General features: G+C 35.2%; 1 protein-coding gene across 1 annotated transcript in view; it reads left to right on the forward strand.

The window, feature by feature from the left end:
- LOC143553199 (GPCR-type G protein 1-like) overlaps positions 1 to 9,264 on the forward strand; it is a 111,398-nt gene extending 102,134 nt beyond the window's left edge. The window contains exon 14 of the mRNA XM_077043237.1: positions 9,238 to 9,264. The gene's annotated coding sequence lies outside the window, so the exon portion shown is untranslated. The remainder of the gene's footprint in view (positions 1 to 9,237) is intronic.
- The last annotated feature ends 11,816 nt before the right edge of the window (positions 9,265 to 21,080 follow it).

Here is a 21,080-nt window from a genome sequence, read left to right on the forward strand (position 1 = left end):
CTGGGCAACCAAAAACAAATCTGTGAGCTCTTCGTGGGCAGAGCGGACAATATTGGTGGTGCGAGGGGCCGGATGTTACAGTAAACAAACCCAAGGATCGAAAAATTCGAACCCATATAAAATAATTTCTGGCTCCGCCACTGACTATTTGCACATAGTTAACACACTAATTTGACTATATTTGTAGAACAATAATATTAGTTTAACATTACAACAATTGAAAACACTTACAATTCTGCACTATTTGAACGTAGGTCACACACTAATTTGATTATATTTGTAGAACAAATGCTGATGATCATATATGATATGGCATTAATGTTATCATGAACTAATTATTAGTGATTGTATATTATTTTTGTAGATTAATTTTTTCATGTTTTGATGTGAATTTTTCTCGCTATGTTATTGACATGTAAATGTATTCATGTTTTTACCCCACTGTGAATCACGGGTTATATTTTACTAGTAATTTTTAAAGTTGATTTATAGACATTAAGAATATTAAGAGATGTGTGTTTTTTTAACTTCTAATGATGAGGATGATGTTTGTATTATTTTAAGTTGATTTGCAGCCATTATGAGTATTAAGAGAGGTGTGTTTTTTTTAACTTCTAATAATGATGTTTGTATTATTTTTTTGTCAGTGTCGTATTTTTATTATGGGATAGACCTTAACCGAACCATTGAAATGACCCGAAACATCGAACAGATCCGAACCATCAAACCTATCACACCCCGACTTAGGGCCTAGGCGTGTGACCACGAGTTGGTACCTGTTTTGTAAATATATCAGAGTTTATGGGTTAATTTTAGCGGAAGACTTTAGGTTGAATATAATATTAATTTACATTGAAAATTTACTCGGGAATTAAATACCCGAGTATTGGTTTACTTAAGATATGTTTTCATATTACAAGGAATTTTATATAAAAAACGGAGCCATCTTGTACGCGCTTCTATCTTCATTAAGACTCCAATCCTTGTTAATGCTACTTATGCTTAATTACCTGCAATGGGTTGGAAAAATACGTCAGCGATATGCTGGTGAACACGTATGACTCAATAAAAACATTTTGAATGACAATATAATACAAATGTAGTTTTCTTGACAATCTCAGCGGAAGCATTTCTACTTCCGGTATATGTACCACTGCCCTACACATACAACGGTATTCCCCGAGCCAAACGGCCCTAAAATGAGAACTGGTCATGACCGTTTAAGCTCGTGGCTTCATTGCCTTTGATTGATTGATTGAGCTTTAACAGTTATGTTTGGATCCAGACACATGCGTATTCGGTCTGAGTTGATATTATTCTCTACTTTGTATTATAATGTTTTAGAGATTTCATTATCTCATGTAGACATTGATTGACTCGTTAAGACAAACACCCGTTCGTCTCATTGAGTATAAATATGTTTTGACTGATTAAAAAGGTTGACGTATTCACCTGTACCGTCGGTGTTGTAAACCTCGACTGATTGATTGATCGACTTTGAATGATATTAACCTATACATAAATAGGTTCGTATGAATGTTTTGAAGGATGTTAAGCTATGATTGTAAGCTTAACCTTGAAATCGTTTATCTTTGATTGTGAATTAAAATACTTGTTTTATGTGACGTTTGATATAGCATGCTTTGGCCTAATAGGTTCTATCACGTTGGTAAGTTTCTCCAGGTAAGTAAACGGGTCCCTCGGTTGATTGGGATTTATGCGAATTACTTTTCCTTAGGCAAGAAACTTACTACTAGTGATATCTCCCTTCCAGTTACTACATGCCCGTCAAAATATATCTTTCGTTTAACATTACTTCATCATGAAGTAACGTTTATGAAAAAATGATTGTGAATGAATGTTTGTAAAATACGATCAAGGTTAAAGAACATAGCCTCGATTGATAGTCTAAGCTATAATTCAAATAACTTAAACATAACTCCTACCTTAGTTCGGATGCTTAGATTGATAATAAGAAAAGGCAGGATCTTGATCTATTCGCTTATATGGTTGCTAGCTTAATTCCCACTTCGTTTCTTGCATGAATTACAAGAAAACAGCATGTCGGCTTGCTACGGCAACGGGGCACGCCTTACGAGGTTATGTGTGTGAAAGTGGAGGTGAAAATGGGATGAATGGAGCTCATGCCCGTCACCCCCCTTTTATAGGTGATTCTAGGCCCCGTCGCGTACCGCGCCCGGTCCTTTAGGACTGGTCGCGTACCGCGTCACCGCCTTTTTACACCGCCTTATGCGGTGATGACACGTGGCCTGTCGTTTTGTGCCACGTGTCGACACGGTTTCAACACGTGTCCGGTGACTCACCAACCCCATCGCGTACCGCGATGGGTTTACATGTTACCCCGTCGCGTACCGCGACGGGACAATATTTTCAGAATTTACAATTCTGGTCCCTATACTTTCTAAGTTAGTATATTTAAGCCTAAATTAAAAGGGTTAGGAACGTGGTGTTACATCCTCCCCACCTTTTGAATAATCTCGTCCTCGAGATTTATTGGAATAGATTGGGATACTTTTTCTTCATTTCTGACTCAAGTTCCCACGTATACTCGGGTTCTCGTCTTGAATCCCATTTGACTTTCACGAGCTTGAGTCGTTTGTGTTTGAGAAACTTTATCATGCTATCTTCTATGTGAATAGGTTTTTCCACAAACTTAAGCTTCTCATTGATCTTAACATCTTTCAATGGTATAGCAAGGGTTTCGTCGGCTAAACACTTGCGCAGATTAGATATGTGAAATACGTCATGAATTCCTTTCATCTCATCGGGTAATTCTAGCCTATAAGAAACTGGTCCAATTCTTTCAAGTATCTTGAATGGTCCAACGAATCTTGGACTCAGTTTTCCTTTCTTCCTGAATCTTACTACACCTTTCCAAGGCGATACTTTCAATAAAACTCTATCGCCTTCTTTAAACTCTAATGGTTTGCGACGAACGTCCGCATAGCTCTTTTGTCTATCTCTTGCTGCCTTTAATCGTTCTCGGATTTGTATAACTTGATCAGTGGTTCTTTGAACAATTTCAGGTCCTGACAACTGACTATCACCTGTTTCTGACCAACATACAGGTGTTCTACACTTACGCCCATACAATGCTTCAAATGGTTCTGCTTGGATACTTGTATGATAGCTGTTGTTGCACGAGAATTCCATTAGCGCAAGATGAGTGTCCCAACTTCCTCCTAAGTCGATAACACAGGCTCGAAGCATATCTTCCAAGGTTTGAATTGTTCGTTCACTTTGGCCATCAGTTTGGGGATGGTATGCAGTACTTAAGTTTAATCGAGTCCCCATAGCCTTTTGAAAGCTTGACCAAAAATTTGAAGTGAAACGACTATCTCTATCAGATATGATGGATATCGGCACACCATGTAAGGATACTATGTTTTCGACATATAGATGTGCTAATTTATCCATACTAAACGTTTCTTGAACTGGAATAAAATGGGCAGATTTAGTAAGTCTATCGACAATAACCCAGATTGCATCATTTTGACGAGAAGTCTTAGGTAACTTCATGATGAAATCCATAGTTATCATATCCCATTTCCATATCGGGATTTCGGGTTGTTGTAGTAATCCTAACGGCTTTTGATGTTCAGATTTTACTTTTAAACACGTCAGGCACTTAGCTACATACAAAGAAATGTCTTTCTTCATCCCGATCCACCAATAATCATCTTTTAGATTATGATACATCTTGTCGCTTCTCGGATGCATCATATATTTTGACTTGTGTGCTTCTTCTAAAATTTTATCTCTTAGACTTCCGATCATCGGTACCCAAATCCTTGTACCGAGTCTAAGTATTTCATCACTTCCTTTAATCAACTGATCAATTGTTCCATTCTCTTTTTCAGCTTTAATATTTCCTTCTTCCAGTGCCAACTTCTGAACTTCTTTGATTTGGCTAGCTAGATCGATTTTAAGTTCCAATCTAAGAGCTTGAACTCTCTTGGGCTTTTCATGTTCTTTTCTACTTAAGGCGTCAGCTACCACGTTGGCTTTTCCTTCATGATATACTATCTCACAATCGTAATCATTAAGTGTTTCCATCCAACGCCTTTGTCTAATATTCAATTCCTTCTGATCGAATATATGCTTCAAACTTTTGTGATCAGTGTATACCGTGAATCTTACACCATACAAGTAATGTCGCCATAACTTCAACGCAAAAATTATAGCGCCTAATTCAAGATCATGCGTGGTGTAATTCTTTTCATGATCTTTCAATTGTCTCGAAGCATAAGCAATCACTTTCTTTCCTTGCATCAAAACACTTCCAACTCTCGTGTGCGAAGCATCACAGTAAATGATAAAGTTTTCTAGCCCTTCTGGCAAAGCCAGAATCGGTGCATTAGTTAACTTTTGTTTTAGTGTTTCGAATGCTTCCTCTTGCTTCGGTCCCCATTCAAACTTAATTGTTTTCCTTGTGAGTGAAGTTAATAGGACAGCTATTCGAGAGAAATCTTGAATGAATCTTCTATAGTATCCTGCTAAGCGTAGAAAACTTCGGACTTGAGTCGGTGTCTTGGGTTTCTCCCATTTAGTTATAGCCTCAATCTTTGCTGGGTCTACTTGAATACCCTTCTCGTTTATAACATGACCAAGAAATTGTACTTCGGACAACCAAAACTCACATTTCAAGAATTTGGCGTATAATTTCTCGTTCCTTAGGGTTTCAAGTATGATCTTAAGATGAACTTGATGATCGTCTTTGGATTTTGAATAAACAAGGATGTCATCGATGAAAACAATAACAAACTTGTCCAAATATGGCTTGAAAATCCGATTCATCATGTCCATAAAAGCTGCCGGTGCATTAGTGAGTCCAAAAGGCATCACGGTGAACTCATAATGTCCGTATCGGGTTCTAAAGGTTGTATTTGGTATATCTTCTTCTTGTACCTTCAATTGATGATAACCCGATCTTAGGTCAATCTTGGAAAAAAACTTGCTCCTTGAAGCTGATCGAACAAGTCGTCGATTCTTGGTAATGGATACTTGTTCTTGATTGTGACCTTGTTCAGTTCTCGATAATCTATACACATCCTCATCGATCCGTCTTTCTTCTTTACGAACAAAATTGGGGCTCCCCATGGTGAAGAACTTGGTCGTATAAATCCTTTCTTCAAAAGTTCATCTAACTGTTTCTTTAGTTCTTTCATTTCCGTTGGTGCTAGACGATAAGGTGATTTGGCAATTGGTGATGTTCCTGGCGTGAGGTCGATCTTAAATTCTACTTCTCGATCAGGCGGGGCTCCTGGTAACTCATTAGGAAATACATCTTGAAATTCGGACACGATTGGCACTTCCTCCATCTTCTTTGGTTCAGGTTCTTTGGTTACATAGGCTATGAATGCGAGGCATCCTTTACCTATGAAATGACTTGCTTTGATCTTGGAAATGATTCCTACCTTTCCTCCTTCTTTATCTCCGGTTATACGAATGGTTTTGTTATTGGGTGTTCGAATATCGATGGCTCTATCGTTATGTAAGGCCCCATTACCGGTAGCCTTACTTTGTACGTTGGATTTACTCATGAACACAGTTCTAAATATCAGAGTTAATAAAAACTTTTGCGGAATAATAAAACTTCAACCATAACATTTTACATAACCATCAAATCATGTCTTATAAAACATTCATAGTCGATTAAAACAAAACATAGTCTTTTAAAACATCACAACATTTCTCCGAGATGCCAGTATCTTCGATTTCATGCCATGTGTCTTCAGTCACGCGAACTGCCTCAACCTATTTGCCTGCGTGCATACTAAAAGTCAGCTACGCTGAGTGAGTTCTAGTTAATCACATAACTTACTTTTCATTCACATATACGTGCCCGAAGGTACGCATTACATACATATCATGTTCAGCATTCGCCCATACACATTCATATCTAACCATGCATCATAAAGGGTGTTTTACCCTACATACCTTGGATATTATTAGGGTCCGGTACCCTCCATCCTCGGATATTATTAGGGTCCGGTCACCCTTCATCCTCGGATATTATTAGGGTCCGGTACCCTTCATCCTCGGATATTATTAGGGTCCGGTACCCTTCATCCTCGGACATTATTAGGGTCCGGTACCCTTTCTTCCATAGCTTCATACTATACCTGTTCTTAAATACTTTTCCTGGCAATACGTGATACGTACATTATACATACATCATATATATTCATACATGCATCTTATCTTACATCATACATGGCAATCACATCTTTAGCTACCACCTGACGGTACATGCAATATCCGAAGATCGTTCACTCACCGTCAAGCAATCGTCATACATAAATCATACAAGGCATACACTTACCACTTAAGGTAAGTGTATTAACTATCACATCGAGTATGCACACAGCCTCGAAAACATAGCAATGAAGTGGGGCTAGAAACTCACCTCAATGCGGTTGCGTTCACCGTTTACGGTTATTCCCTTCTTGAGCTGTGCACGACTAACTGTATAATAATTATACGTTTCAGTAAACTATCACTACGCATATCGTCTTTCTAGTTTAATTATTACCCTAAATGAACGAGGGTCCGGGGCAGCGCCCCTGGCTAGGGTTAAGCTGCCAGGTCAGCTTGGAAAAATTTTATTTTCATTAACAGTCTTAACACATTTTCCATTAGGATTTTGAATCATTAAATAATTTGCTACATAAAATCCAAGGGCTTCTTTGTAATTAAATCATTCTTTTCTAAGTCCAGGACCATTCTGTCATTCTTTCAAAGTTCTGATTCGTCACTCAGTCCTTAACGAATGGGAATTCATAACGAATTACCCATTATAGCGAATCTGCCTTTATAACGAATCAGGCATCTTAACGAACTGTTCCCTTTAGCGAATTGAACCTTAACGAACTGATCTGGTCAACGAATGAACCCTATAACGAATGGGGTTCATTCGTCCCTCCCTTAACGAATGGCCTTAGCGAATGGCCTAGTTCGCCCTTATTTCCTTAACGAATTACATGCCAGTTCGCTAATCTTTCCTTAGCGAATCGGCTGGCGAATCACATCTACTTCGCTAGTTACCCTTAGCGAATTAGGGTTAGGTCAGAGAATGTCGGAAACATTCTCTGACACGCTAACCTCGTACCAGCCGCCTTTCCGGCGCCGCCGCCGGAAAAACGCTGTTTCACCGGAAAAACGAGATCTAGCTCGTTTTCCACCGTTTTTTCACCGTTTTTCGTCTCGTTTGATCCAGATCTGAGCTAGGGTGACCCCTAAGCTCATCATAGGTTCGGTTTATACCCAATTCCACCCAGATCTCGTGACTTAAGCGGTTTAACGGTGTCGGCTCGTCGTTTCGTGTTTATATCTCACGGATTTAAGCTCATACAACAAAATACTATCATACCTTGGGTCGGGATCCGTTTCTTCTTCTATATTTTGGCTAGAGAGAGAGAGAGCTTAAGTGTGTGTTTTGAGAGGTGTATGGAATATGTGAGAATGAATGAAAATGGGTATTAAGTGTTTATATATATATGGATCATGGGCTTAAGCCCATGGTCCTTTCCTCTTTCTTTCATAACCCAAGTCCATAACCCGTGTCTATTTGACCCAACACTAGCCCAACACCTAATAACCCATACTTTCATTTATTAACCGAAACCCGAAAAATGGGATGTTACAAGTCTTCCCTCCTTAAAGAGGTTTCGTCCCCGAAACCTAACTATTACATAAACAAATTGGATAAAATTTGCGCATCTCTTCTTCAACTTCCCATGTAGCTTCCAATCCCTTGCGATGCTTCCATATCACTTTCACTAGTGGAATAACTTTACGACGAAGCTACTTCTCCTTGCGATCAACTATCTCGATTGGTTGCTCAATGTAGTTTAGCCGTTCATCAATTTCAATGTCCATTAATGGTACGTGCGACGTGTCATCAGCCAGAAATTTTCTTAGATGAGAAACGTGGAATGTTGAGTGAATTCCTTCTAACTCTTCTGGCAAATCTAACTTGTAAGCATCTTCACCTACTCGATCTAAAATCTTGAACGGTCCAATGTACCTCGGACTCAACTTTCCCCTCTTCCTAAAACGAATAATTCCCTTCCAAGGCGAGACCTTGAGCATCATATTGTCACCAACTTTAAACTCAATCGGTCATCGCCGTTTATCAGCATAAGACTTTTGTCTTTCTTGAGCAGCTTTCATTCTTGCTTTGATCTGATCGAACCTTGAAGAGGTTTCTTGCACAACCTCTAGGCTTCCCATCTCCTTCTGACCAATCTCTCCCCAACATACTGGAGTTCTACAACGTCTCCCATACAACATCTCGAATGGTGGCATACCAATACTTGAATGGTAGCTGTTGTTGTAGGAGAATTCTGCTAGATGTAGATGATCATCCCAACTTCCACCAAAGTCTACAACACAAGCACGTAGCATATCCTCAAGGGTTTGGATCGTCCTTTCAGACTGTCCATCCGTTTGAGGATGATATGCCGTACTGATGTTCAATCTCGTTCCCATGGCTTCATGGAACTTCTTCCAAAACCTCGAAGTAAAACGAGTATCTCTATCAGACACGATCGATAACGGTACTCCATGCTTAGACACAACCTCTTTGATGAACAAGCTTGCTAACGTTTCTGACGAGATGGCCTCTCGTATAGGCAGAAAGTGAGGACTCTTGGTCAAACGGTCCACAATCACCCAAATGGTATCATGATGCTTAACTGTGCGAGGTAGCTTAGTTATGAAATCCATGGTGATGTGTTCCCATTTCCATTCTGGTATCTCTAAAGGTTGCATCTTCCCATAAGGCTTCTGATGCTCTGCCTTGACTTGTAAACAAGTTAAGCACCTACTGACATAATCTACCACATCATTCTTCATCCCTGGCCACCAATAGTCTCTTTTCAAATCTTGGTACATCTTTGTAGCTCCTGGATGAATCGAATATCTTGACTTATGAGCTTCATCTAAGATTCGACCTTTGAGATCTCCATGGTGTGGAATCCACATGCGATCAAACCTAGTCCTAACACCATGCGTGTTTTCCATCAACTCGTCTTGCTGACCGAAAATCCTTTCTTTACTAGCCCTTCATCTATCAGCACTTCAGACTGCACCTTGATGATTTCTTCAAATAAGCTTGAGTTCATAATTAGCTGATATGACTTTACTGTTGCAATGACTTCCTCATTCTTACGGCTTAGCGCATCATCGACCACGTTAGCTTTACCAGGGTAGTACTTAATATCACAGTCGTAATCCTTTATTAATTCTAACCATCTTCTCTGCCTCATGTTCAATTCCTTCTGCTCGAATAAGTACTTTACACTCTTATGATCCGTGTAAATGGTACACTTAGTACCATACAGATAGTGTCTCCATATCTTGAGAGCATGCAAGATCCACATACCACGGTGTTAGTCGGTCGATGACATCTTCCGAAATGTCTCCTACCGCATGACTTGCAAACGGGACGGCTATACACGAATGCCCCTTCTCTCTTCTTCTCGGGTTTCCTTACCTTTCCACCTACTGACGATTTGCCATCATCCTTCTTCTTCTCATCACGATTCCTCAACATCCCGTCCATCAGATATCTGGCCAACTCCATAGCAGACTCCGTCGTGGATGGCATATGTGAACGGACTAAGTCGCGGATTTCTATTGGCAACCCGTAAATATAGCGCGTCACTTTATTTATTTCAGGAGTGACCAAGTGAGGTACGATTCTACAATACTCAAGAAACTTGGTGTTATATTCCTTAAGATTGGTTCCCACAACCTTGTGGTTCCACAGCTTGGTTTGAATCCGATCCATCTCGTTGATCGGACAGAATTTCTTCAACACCATAGCCTTGAATGTTGCCCAGTCTAGATTGTATAAATTCTCTCTACCCTTGATTCCAATCAGGGTATTCCACCACTCCAACGCCTCTCCCTTGAACATCTGGGAGGTATACTGCACTTTTTCACTCTCCGTACACTTGCTTATTAGTACAATCGATTCCATTTCCTCCAACCATCGGAGGGTATGTATCACTCCTTTATCCCCGTGAAACTCTTTGGGGTTATAAACTTTGAACACCTTGAAATCACAACCCTCATGTATCTTTAATTTCTTTGTCTTTTCATGGAGGTTGTTTTCCGCAGTCGAGCTTTCATCACTCGCTTCTTTCTTTTTCGGTTCTTTCTCTTTCTTAGTTTCTTTCTTTTCTGATTCCTTCTTGGATTCTTTCTTTGATTCTCTTTTCGAATTAACAGTTTCACTCTTACTTCTTTTGTTAGTTTGAGAGGCAGTACAGCTAGGATCGTTTTTCAAAATGTCATATATTGGACCTACAGCCTCTTTTATTATATCGCGGATACCAAGCACATAATTTTGTGGTATGGCTTGTATGTTTTCCACGGTAGCTTTTTCTTGTAATATTTCTTCGATTGTCTTTCCTTTATTGTTAACTTGAGTTTCTTGATTATTGTTTGCTTTAGACATGCTGTTACATGAATAAAACAAAATTTCAGAAAAGACACACTTTATATTACATTTATTTATCTTACAAGAAAAAGATCACAACAACTATATAGCCATAATTTCTAATCCTTAATCCATTTTGTAACAAGATTTTTCATCTTGTCACACTTCTTGACAATCTTTCTCCCTATTCTCTTTTTGTCCACTTTATCGTTTCTCAGCTCGTTCATCACCGAATTTGGCGGGTTTGGATATCCCGTTGGTGAGGATGCGGCTGGAAAGAGATAAGCATTCTCTTGCGGGTTAGCAACGTATGCATGCATTTCTTCATCAGGGATGTTGTTGGTGTAAAACTCCTCGATGAGATTTGCCTCCTCCCGAATCTCTTTTGCTTGCTGGGAGATCGACGGTATTGATCCCTTATAGGATGGAAAATAAGGATATCGATTATCCTCATCTTCTTTCTTGGAATCCTCCTCTTCCTCGGAATCTTCCTCAGATTCATAAGGATTTTTGATTGGCGATTGAATTGATCTCTTTTTGTATGGTAAGCTGACCCTCATCTTTGGCTTATGACTTGGTTCAACTGTAGTCGGTGGGATCTGGTATTGATAACCCAATGGTGGTGATCCGAATTGCCATCTCCTTTGATCAGAGTGACAATTCATCCAGCTTGATGACTCCGATACAGTTTATTGTTTGATTTTACTCTGCACCTCCTGTTCCTCGGAAGGATGGTATGTTGGAATGTCGGAGGGGTAATACCGGGAAACGTTGTCCTCGGTATTATCAGAGATTTCGATTGGAAATTGTTGACTGCCTGGGAGATACACAGGTTGACTCCCGTACGGTAACACCGGATTGATTGGTTGATCACGATTGAAAAAGCTAGTATAGTAACTATTGCTACTTTCCATATCAGATGGTTCATGAATGATTGTCGGTACTGATCGTATGGCTACTCGGTGTCTACGACCAAAGTAGTTAATATAAGACATCTGCACTTTAGTTAGGTTAGGGATAGGAGGTTTACCAATCCTATCTTATCCCTACGGATAATAATAACGATGATAATAATGGTTAAAGCCTCGGTACTAATGTTTAATACCTAATTCGCTAAAACCGATGGCTCTGATACCAACCTGTCACACCCCGACTTAGGGCCTAGGCGTGTGACCACGAGTTGGTACCTGTTTTGTAAATATATCAGAGTTTATGGGTTAATTTTAGCGGAAGACTTTAGGTTGAATATAATATTAATTTACATTGAAAATTTACTCGGGAATTAAATACCCGAGTATTGGTTTACAAAAGATATGTTTTCATATTACAAGGATTTTTTTATCAAAACGGAGCCATCTTGTACGCGCTTCTATCTTCATTAAGACTCCAATCCTTGTTAATGCTACTTATGCTTAATTACCTGCAATGGGTTGGAAAAATACATCAGCGATATGCTGGTGAACACGTATGACTCAATAAAAACATTTTGAATGACAATATAATACAAATGTAGTTTTCTTGACAATCTCAGCCAAAGCATTTCTACTTCCGGTATATGTACCACTGCCCTACACACACAACGGTATTCCCCGAGCCAAACGGCCCTAAAATGAGAACTGGTCATGACCGTTTAAGCTCGTGGCTTCATTGCCTTTGATTGATTGATTGAGCTTTAACAGTTATGCTTGGATCTAGACACATGCGTATTCGGTCTGAGTTGATATTATTCTCTACTTTGTATTATAATGTTTTAGAGATTTCATTATCTCATGTAGACATTGATTGACTCGTTAAGACAAACAACCGTTCGTCTCATTGAGTATAAATATGTTTTGATTGATTAAAAAGGTTGACGTATTCACCTGTACCGTCGGTGTTGTAAACCTCGACTGATTGATTGATCGACAGTGAATGATATTAACATATACATAAATAGGTTCGTATGAATGTTTTGAAGGATGTTAAGCTATGATTGTAAGCTTAACCTTGAAATCGTTTATCTTTGATTGTGAATGCAAATACTTGTTTTATGTGACGTTTGATATAGCATGCTTTGTCCTAATAGGTTCTATCACGTTGGTAAGTTTCTCCAGGTAAGTAAACGGGTCCCTCGGTTGATTGGGATTTATGCGAATTACTTTTCCTTAGGCAAGAAACTTACTACTAGTGATATCTCCCTTCCAGTTACTACATGCCCGTCAAAATATTTCTTTCGTTTAACATTACTTCATCATGAAGTAATGTTTAGAAAACATGATTGTGAATGAATGTTTGTAAAATACGATCAAGGTTAAAGGCCATAGCCTCGATTGATAGTCTAAGCTATAATTCAAATAACTTAAACATAACTCATACCTTAGTTCGGATGCTTAGATTGATAATAAGAAAAGGCAGGATCTTGATCTATTCGCTTATATGGTTGCTAGCTTAATTCTCACTTCGTTTCTTGCACGAATTACGAGAAAACAGCACGTCGGCTTGCTACGGCAACGGGGCACGCCTTATGAGGTTATGTGTGTGAAAGTGGAGGTGAAAATGGGATGAATGGAGCTCATGCCCGTCACCCCCCCCCCCCCTTTTATAGGTGATTCTGGGCCCCGTCGCGTACCGCGCCCGGTCCTTTAGGACTAGTCGCGTACCGCGTCGCCGCCTTTTTACACCGCCTTATGCGGTGATGACACGTGGCCTATCGTTTTGTGCCACGTGTCGACACGGTTTCAACACGTGTCCGGTGACTCACCAACCCCATCGCATACTGCGATGGGTTTACATGTTACCCCCGTCGCGGTACGCGACGGGACAATATTTTCATAATTTACAATTCTGGTCCATGTTCTTTCTAAGTTAGTATATTTAAGCCTAAATTAAAAAGGTTAGGAACGTGGTGTTACAAAACCTACCTGAACAATGAACCTATTGGAAAAAAATTTCTGGATCCGTCACTGTGGTCAAGCATGATAATCCACACATCATACACATGCATGCATTCCTAGTATCATCATATCACATCCTAAGTAAACGGCTTTATTTTACTTATCATAATCATATTCACAGTTACCTGTCATATTAACAACGTTCAAATCAATTAACATGGTCTCAACAATCAAAATCATTTAACATGTTCTTAGATTTTAACATTCATGATCAATTAACATGTTATCAACACTTAGACCGAGCCTAGTGGGGTGATTTGGCATGATTTTGAGGGTGCATTTTGTGGATAAATGTTGTGTATACGATGTTGGGAAAGAATGCGTTTTGCCTTTTGGGAACTCCGCCCTCACCCCCGTCATGTTCTCCCTCTCCTGTTTATCTCACTTTTTATATTTATCTGTCTTAAGACACAATAAACTAAAACCAAATAAAATAAATGTTTCTAAAATGTGATGAATGAGAAGATGTATGATGAATAAGTCCAAATCCAAAGACAAGGTCCAGGGGTAGATTTAAAGAAGTTAACAACAGCAGTAGCAACAGACCAAGGGAAGGAAGATGGAAATGAGATAACGCTAGAGTTTTATAACATGATATATATAGTTAAGGTTACAAGGGCAAAAGGGTAAATAAGTGGGTGTCGCGTAGACGAACCCGTTTAAACATTTAACTTCTCCCTCTCTGAGTTAATATTTTGAATAAGTTAGTTTAATGTAATTTTTTATATTCAATAAAACTAGGTTATTAACCCGTGTATGACACGGGTGGAAATATTGAAATTTTTGAACAAACACATGTCATTTGAAAGGACAGCATAAGTTGTTATATGTTATTTAGAACAACAACATACTTTAAGTTGTAAATAATATTTGTACGAAAACAAATGATTGTGAAATACAAAGATAAACCCAAATAACATTCAAATTAAAGTCTTTGAAAAGATAATCAAAAGTTAAAAATGTAAAATACATAAGCTATTAAAAAGACTTCCTTATGAACCATATTTATTCTTTATTTGTAACTTTATCTTCCTTTTTAATAAGAATTTTAACACCACTCTTCGCTTTTGATAAAGTTACATAGAGTTGTCCATGTGTAAACACCCGGTCTCTGATATATATGTCAACTTTTGCTAAAGAATGACTTTGACTTCTATTATGGTCATTGCAAAACAAACTACAACTGGAAAAAAAACTACATTCTCTTCAATTTAAACGAAAGTTTCATATCTGAAGGTGTTACACCACAACGAAATATATAAGTGCAATAACCAGTATTAGTACCTGAAAGAATTTTTACTTCAACAAAACACATTTCCCAACTCAATTACTTGCAATCTAGTTCCATTACACAAACCGTGTTCTTCTGGTTCATATTCCTTAGTAACATTATTGTCACATCGACTTTTAGAACCAATCTATGAGTCAAAATAATTTTGGTCTCTTTGATTTTATTTAGCATAATGTGTTTTTGAAAATTTTAGTTCAAATTAAAATCTAAAAAAATAATTGGTATAATCTTAATTAAAAACCAAAAAATTGATTTTTTATATGGAGCACAACTAAATTTGTTAATTTTGTTGCCAAGTATGGAAACAATATAAATTGAATAAACCAGATATAAGTAAAAAATAAGGAGAAATATTTTTGCGCCTATAATTAACATAATTTATTCGTATACACATTTTAATTAAAACATATATTTTAATTGGTTTTAAGAAAAATAAAATAGTATGGATAACTAAAAATTATGTTTCGTATCAATTCTAAAAAGAAAATAGAAAAAAGAAATATGTAAACATACATTTAATGTTATTAAAGATTTGTTTATCAAAGAGGTATAATGTAGTTAATAATAAAAATATTAAAAATCGTTTATAATTTTCTGTTACAAGTACCTAATTTTTAGGTAATAACATATCAAATTTTATTTACTATATTTTAGTTAATAAAAAATTATACTTTAATACAATATAGTGTATTAACGCGTTTAAAATAAAATGTAACCGTTCAAAATGTTAATAAGTAGTTCTCTTTGCGTTGAAGCTGCACGTTTACAAAAAAATGCATACTTAAAAATTTTAAAGGGTAACTAAAAAATTTGAAAATAACTAACCATTTGAAATCTTCTTATTGGAAGGCGTTGATTGACCAAAAATTACATTTTCTTTAATCTTGAATACATCTGTAATAGAATATAATATGGTTAGCATATAAAAAAAAATGAACAACATAAATATAAAAGCAGAATTTTATAGAGCATGATGTTACAATTTTTCATACATAATGAATGATTTTAAAACATAAAACAAAAAAATTAGAAAACAGGAAACCAAATACTATTAACTTTAGTGACAATTGTAGGTTATTTATATTTGGTGTTCATAAATATATTAAAGACATGAAAATTAGAAATATTACACAGGAAACAACAATAACACAACTTACGCTACTGGATATGAAGACTCTCAGCTAACTTGAATCCACATAGATGATCAGAAATTCATTTATGTAAAAGTATCTAACCCACCAATATATGTCTAGAATAATAGTCCATGTTACACATGGGTTGAAAACATATAAACAACCAAATACATATAGACAACCATAAAATTTTATAACTAACATATTAAACCAACAAAAATATTTAACATAAGTTTGTAACCAAAATATTAAACATTTAAACTGTATACATAAAAAGTTAATACTTACACAAACTTACTATACACCTAAATTAAAAAACCAAATGAAGATACGAACATGTTATAATCATATTAGCCCACCATTAACTTCTTCGATATTTTACAAAAAAAAATCGTTTTGCTTCACAATCTAAAAAACAAAATAAACCATAACAGCCTGATTAAATATACAGCTAAAGTTTTTAAGGTATAATGAGTTTCATTTCAACATTAATAAATAAATAAAGGTATATTTTATTATAAATTATTTGTAATTAAACTTTTGTTTTATTTCAATTCAAAGACCATTTAGTTAAATGTATTAAGTTAAATCCTACTATACTAATAAAACAATTGAGATTGTGTCCACATGACCCTTCTCTATTGGTCCATTCCCTTTGTTTCTAAATATGTCCTATACTTCTCTAATTTTCTTAACAATTAAATAAATTAAAAAGAAATTCAATTACCAATAATTAATGTACCATTTAAGTTTAAGAATAAGAATATAATTACAATTCGAATATTCTAATATTATAATACAAGGTTTCCTTATGAGTCTTCTAATATTCAATTCCTTTTAACCTAATCCTACTATACTATTAAATAATTGAGATTGGGTCCACATGGCCCTTCTCTATTGGTCCATTCCATTAGGAAACCAAATATATTCTATACTTCTCTAATTTTCTTAAAAATTAAATAAATCAAAAAGAAATTCAATTACCAATAATTAATGTAACCATTTAAGTTTAAGAATAAGAATATAATTACAATTCCAATATTACAATACATGGTTTCCTTATGAGCCTTCTAATATTCAATTCTTTTTAACCTAATAACCCAAATCACTCTTTCACTTCGCTATTATTTTACATCTATCCGATGATGATTTCATTAGAACCTGCAATTGTAATCGACTTTGGAGTTTGCCTAAATTAGTGTGATCAACAATAAAGTAAGGCTCCATTATTTGAAGACAACAATTGATCTGATTTCAGTAGATCCATAACGATGTACTTGCTCAGCATCTGGAAGTATACTATTAATCATGTCTTCACATCCATGGCTGTTTTCCCCGTCAATTAGCGTTTTTTCGGGGTCAGTAAACCATCAGGTTTGTATGGTTAAACGATTTATTATTTTAGAGTACTAAATTAGGTTAGTATGTTTAATGTTTAATTGTTAAATAATTGTTAATTGATATTATTAATTGATATGTTTCATTTATAGTACTAAATTTTTGCGACATTTTAATTTTAACTAAATACGGTATTTACAATTTTTAGACTTTAAATCCAGTATTTACATAAAACACCCAGACATTTACTTGGCAAACATTTTAAAACTTACACAATCAATTAACTTTGTATATTTGGTAACAACTAATTATTAGTTGTTAAATTAGTTGTTTTGTTTTAAAAAAGAATGCAATAGCATCTCCAGGTTTATATTTCTATTTATTTTGTACATTTTTATATAAACATTTTTATATAATAAAAATTTATAACTTCTAAAACTTACAAAATCAATTAACGTTGTATATTTGGATACAACTAATTCTTAGTTGTTAAATTAGTCGTTTTGTTTTTTAAAATGAATGCAATAACATATCCGGGTTTACATTTATGATTTTTTGTATATTTATATATAATAAAAGTTTATAAACTTTTATTTTGAAAAGCATTTACTATTTTTATAATTAAAAATCTTTGTATTTTTAGCTTCTATGATATTTCATATAACCTTAAAATATATATTTTTCTTTAATTCAAAATGTTAATTTAATTATTAAACTATTATATTAGATTTATATAGCTATCTTAAGTATGGTATATGGTATATTCTTTAATTTCATTCAACAATTTGAACTTTAAATAAGTAGATATCTATTTTTTATTAAATCAATATGAAATAATTTTTACATTAAAATCGTTTGATTACTAATAACAATATTAATTAGATAAATTATCTTTTTTGTTGCATATGTCAAAATTCAAATTTATATGAAACTGATTATCTTGAATGCAATTGAAAATAATAATTCTTTTTTAATTAACTAACCAAAAATAATTATGTGTATTTAATATAACACATATTAACTTTTCAGTATAATCAAAAGTAAATTATTTAAATTTCTTGTATTCATTAAATTTGTCATTTATGCTAATTAAATATTGGTCAAATATAAAAATATGGAAAGTTTTTTGACATTGAAAACTATTAAAAACTTCAAAAGATTGTTGCAAGAGTGGTCATTCGGTTTTGAAAAACAAAAATAAATAAATGTAAATATTATTATAAAAAACTTTCCATTTTTTTATAAGTTTACTAACTAAACAATATACTATTAACTTTTTTTAATTATCAAGAAATTATTGTCAAAACTCTAGCATCATTAACTTATTTAACAATAAATTCATTAGATAATTCTTTTTTCAATTTTATACATTAATCTTGACATTTATCTCTAATGAAAAATTAGTCAAATATAAAAAATGGAAAGTTTTTATTTTCTATTTAGTTTATTAGTTTATTTTTTAATTTCAGCAGAATAATTTTGACGAATAGGTAATTCTTGACATTTATGCCTAATTAAAAATTGGTCAATCATAAAAGATGTAATGTTTATTAAGATTGGAGAATATTAAAACTAAAAAAGAGTGGTCAAATTCGGTTCTTAAAAATAGAAATAAATTAATGTATAAATGATTAGAATCTAACTATACTATTAAAGCAATAGGCTTTATGTCAAAATCTCCCATTCCTATTGGTTGTTCACTAGAGTTTCCATGTATATCAATAGCTTCTCCATTTTTCTTCTTAATTAAATAAATCAATAATAAATTAAAATAAGATTAATCAATTCTCTTAAAGTATTCTCTTTCATCTATCATTTAATGTTTAATTTTGAATTTGAATTTGGAATTTTTTTAATTATGTTTCTACTTAATAATTATAATTGATAATATCTTTTTTCACACCTTATTTGAATCATTTTTAGTAATTTCTTTTTTTCACACCTTATATGAATTACATATATAATTAAATGTTGATTAATTATATTATGTTGATTATTTTTAGGAAAATTGCTTTTAAATACTCCCAACTATGCCTTATTGGCAAATAACAGTCCCAACGTAACATTTGGCTGGTGATGGTTCCAACTAATGATGTATTTGTTTCTAATGGTCCACGACTAACGGATGATTAACTCCGTTAGTTTGGTGCTTACGTGGCATGCTTTGTTGTCAAAACCTTGATTACGTGGCATCTTACGTGGCAACCAGGAATAATAATAATAATATAACATATATAAATAGGTTACATATCCACATCATCCCGCCGGTCACCGTCTTCTCCATCCCCACACCATGTTCTCCGGCGACACCTTCGCTGCAACCCTCCTAATTCCGACGAGTCATAATCTGTTGTTTACAAAATCCTAATTCCGGCAGATTTAACATGAAAAAAAAGTTTACACTATCAGATTTATATCCATTTGCCAAAACCCTAAATACCATGTTCACTTTAAATTCTTTCGATTGAACGCCACTGATGTTGCCGACCGTTCAACTCAACGCCATGGTGGTGGTGCTTTCATCTGATCGAAATTGCAGTGGTAGGTCAGAACCTCCATTTGTCTCCACCGCCATGGTGGCAGCGTTTCGTTCTTTAGTTCCTCCTGGCCCAGATCTGGTGTTGATAAGATAAGAAAGAAACAGATCTGTAAGTGAAGACCCAGATGCGATTGATTACTCATATCGTGTAATTGAAGAAAAAGCTTGCAGATCTGGGTGTGGTTGTGTGTGTGTGTGTGTGTGTGTGTTGTGAGTTTGGTTTGAATGGTGGAAACCTGGTGCTACACCTAATTGGGGATCAAGAAGATAAGTGGAGATCTGCTTTTATAAAAATTATTAATATTATTATTATTATTATTATTATTATTATTATTATATTATTATTATTCCTGGTTGCCACGTAAGATGCCACGTAATCAAGGTTTTGACAACAAAGCATGCCACGTAAGCACCAGACTAACGGAGTTAATCATCCGTTATTCGTGGACCATTAGAAACAAATACATCGTCAGTTGGGACCATCACCAGTCAAATGTTAAGTTGGGACTGTTATTTGCCACCAATAAGGCATAGTTGGGAGTATTTAAAACCAATTTTCCTTATTTTTATAACTTTCAATCATATGATTCAGTACGTCATTATATAAAATTTTATTGTAACTTTATATATTACAGACATTGTTATTTTATAAATTACATATACGGTGTTATAATTGATGATTTAATTATATTTTTGTAACTAAATAAATTACTAATTGTAAGGCCCCGTTACCGGTAGCCCTACTTTCGTGTTGGATTTACTCATAAACGCAGTTCTAAATATCAGAGTTAATTAAAAACACTCGCGGAATATAAAAACTTTAATAAAACATTTCATAACAATTCAAAACTTGTCTTAAACAACCAACTTGTCTTTCGAAAACTAAGTAATTAAAACATAACACGCCCTGAGCCTTCCGATGCCAGTCTCTTATTCAACGCCACGTGTCCCCTCAAGCGAGCTGCCTCATCCTACTCATCTGCGTGCATACTAAAAGTCAGCTACGCTGAGTGAGTTCTAGTTAATCATACATTATACAATACACACAAACTTATATTCTTTCATTCATACTTTCATACTTTATTTTGTACTAACTTGCTTTCATATCTTACGTTATAAAGAGCATTACGCCCTACATTCCTCGAGTATTATTAGGGCTCGGTACCCTCCTTCCTCGAGTATTATTAGGGCTCGGTACCCTCCTTCCTCGAGTATTATTAGGGCTCGGTACCCTCTTTCCTCGAATATTAGTAGGGTTCGGTTCCCTAGTTCTCGAATATTAGTAGGGTTTGATTCCCTCTTCGTTACCATACAACCATACATCATACCTCGAGTATTATTAGGGCTCAGTACCCTTTTCGTAACCATACAACCA

This window comes from Bidens hawaiensis, unplaced genomic scaffold (genome assembly GCF_021521415.1).
Source record: "Bidens hawaiensis isolate Kalapana, Puna unplaced genomic scaffold, B.hawaiensis_p1.1 tig00017157_1, whole genome shotgun sequence".
NCBI classification, from domain to species: Eukaryota; Viridiplantae; Streptophyta; class Magnoliopsida; order Asterales; family Asteraceae; genus Bidens; species Bidens hawaiensis.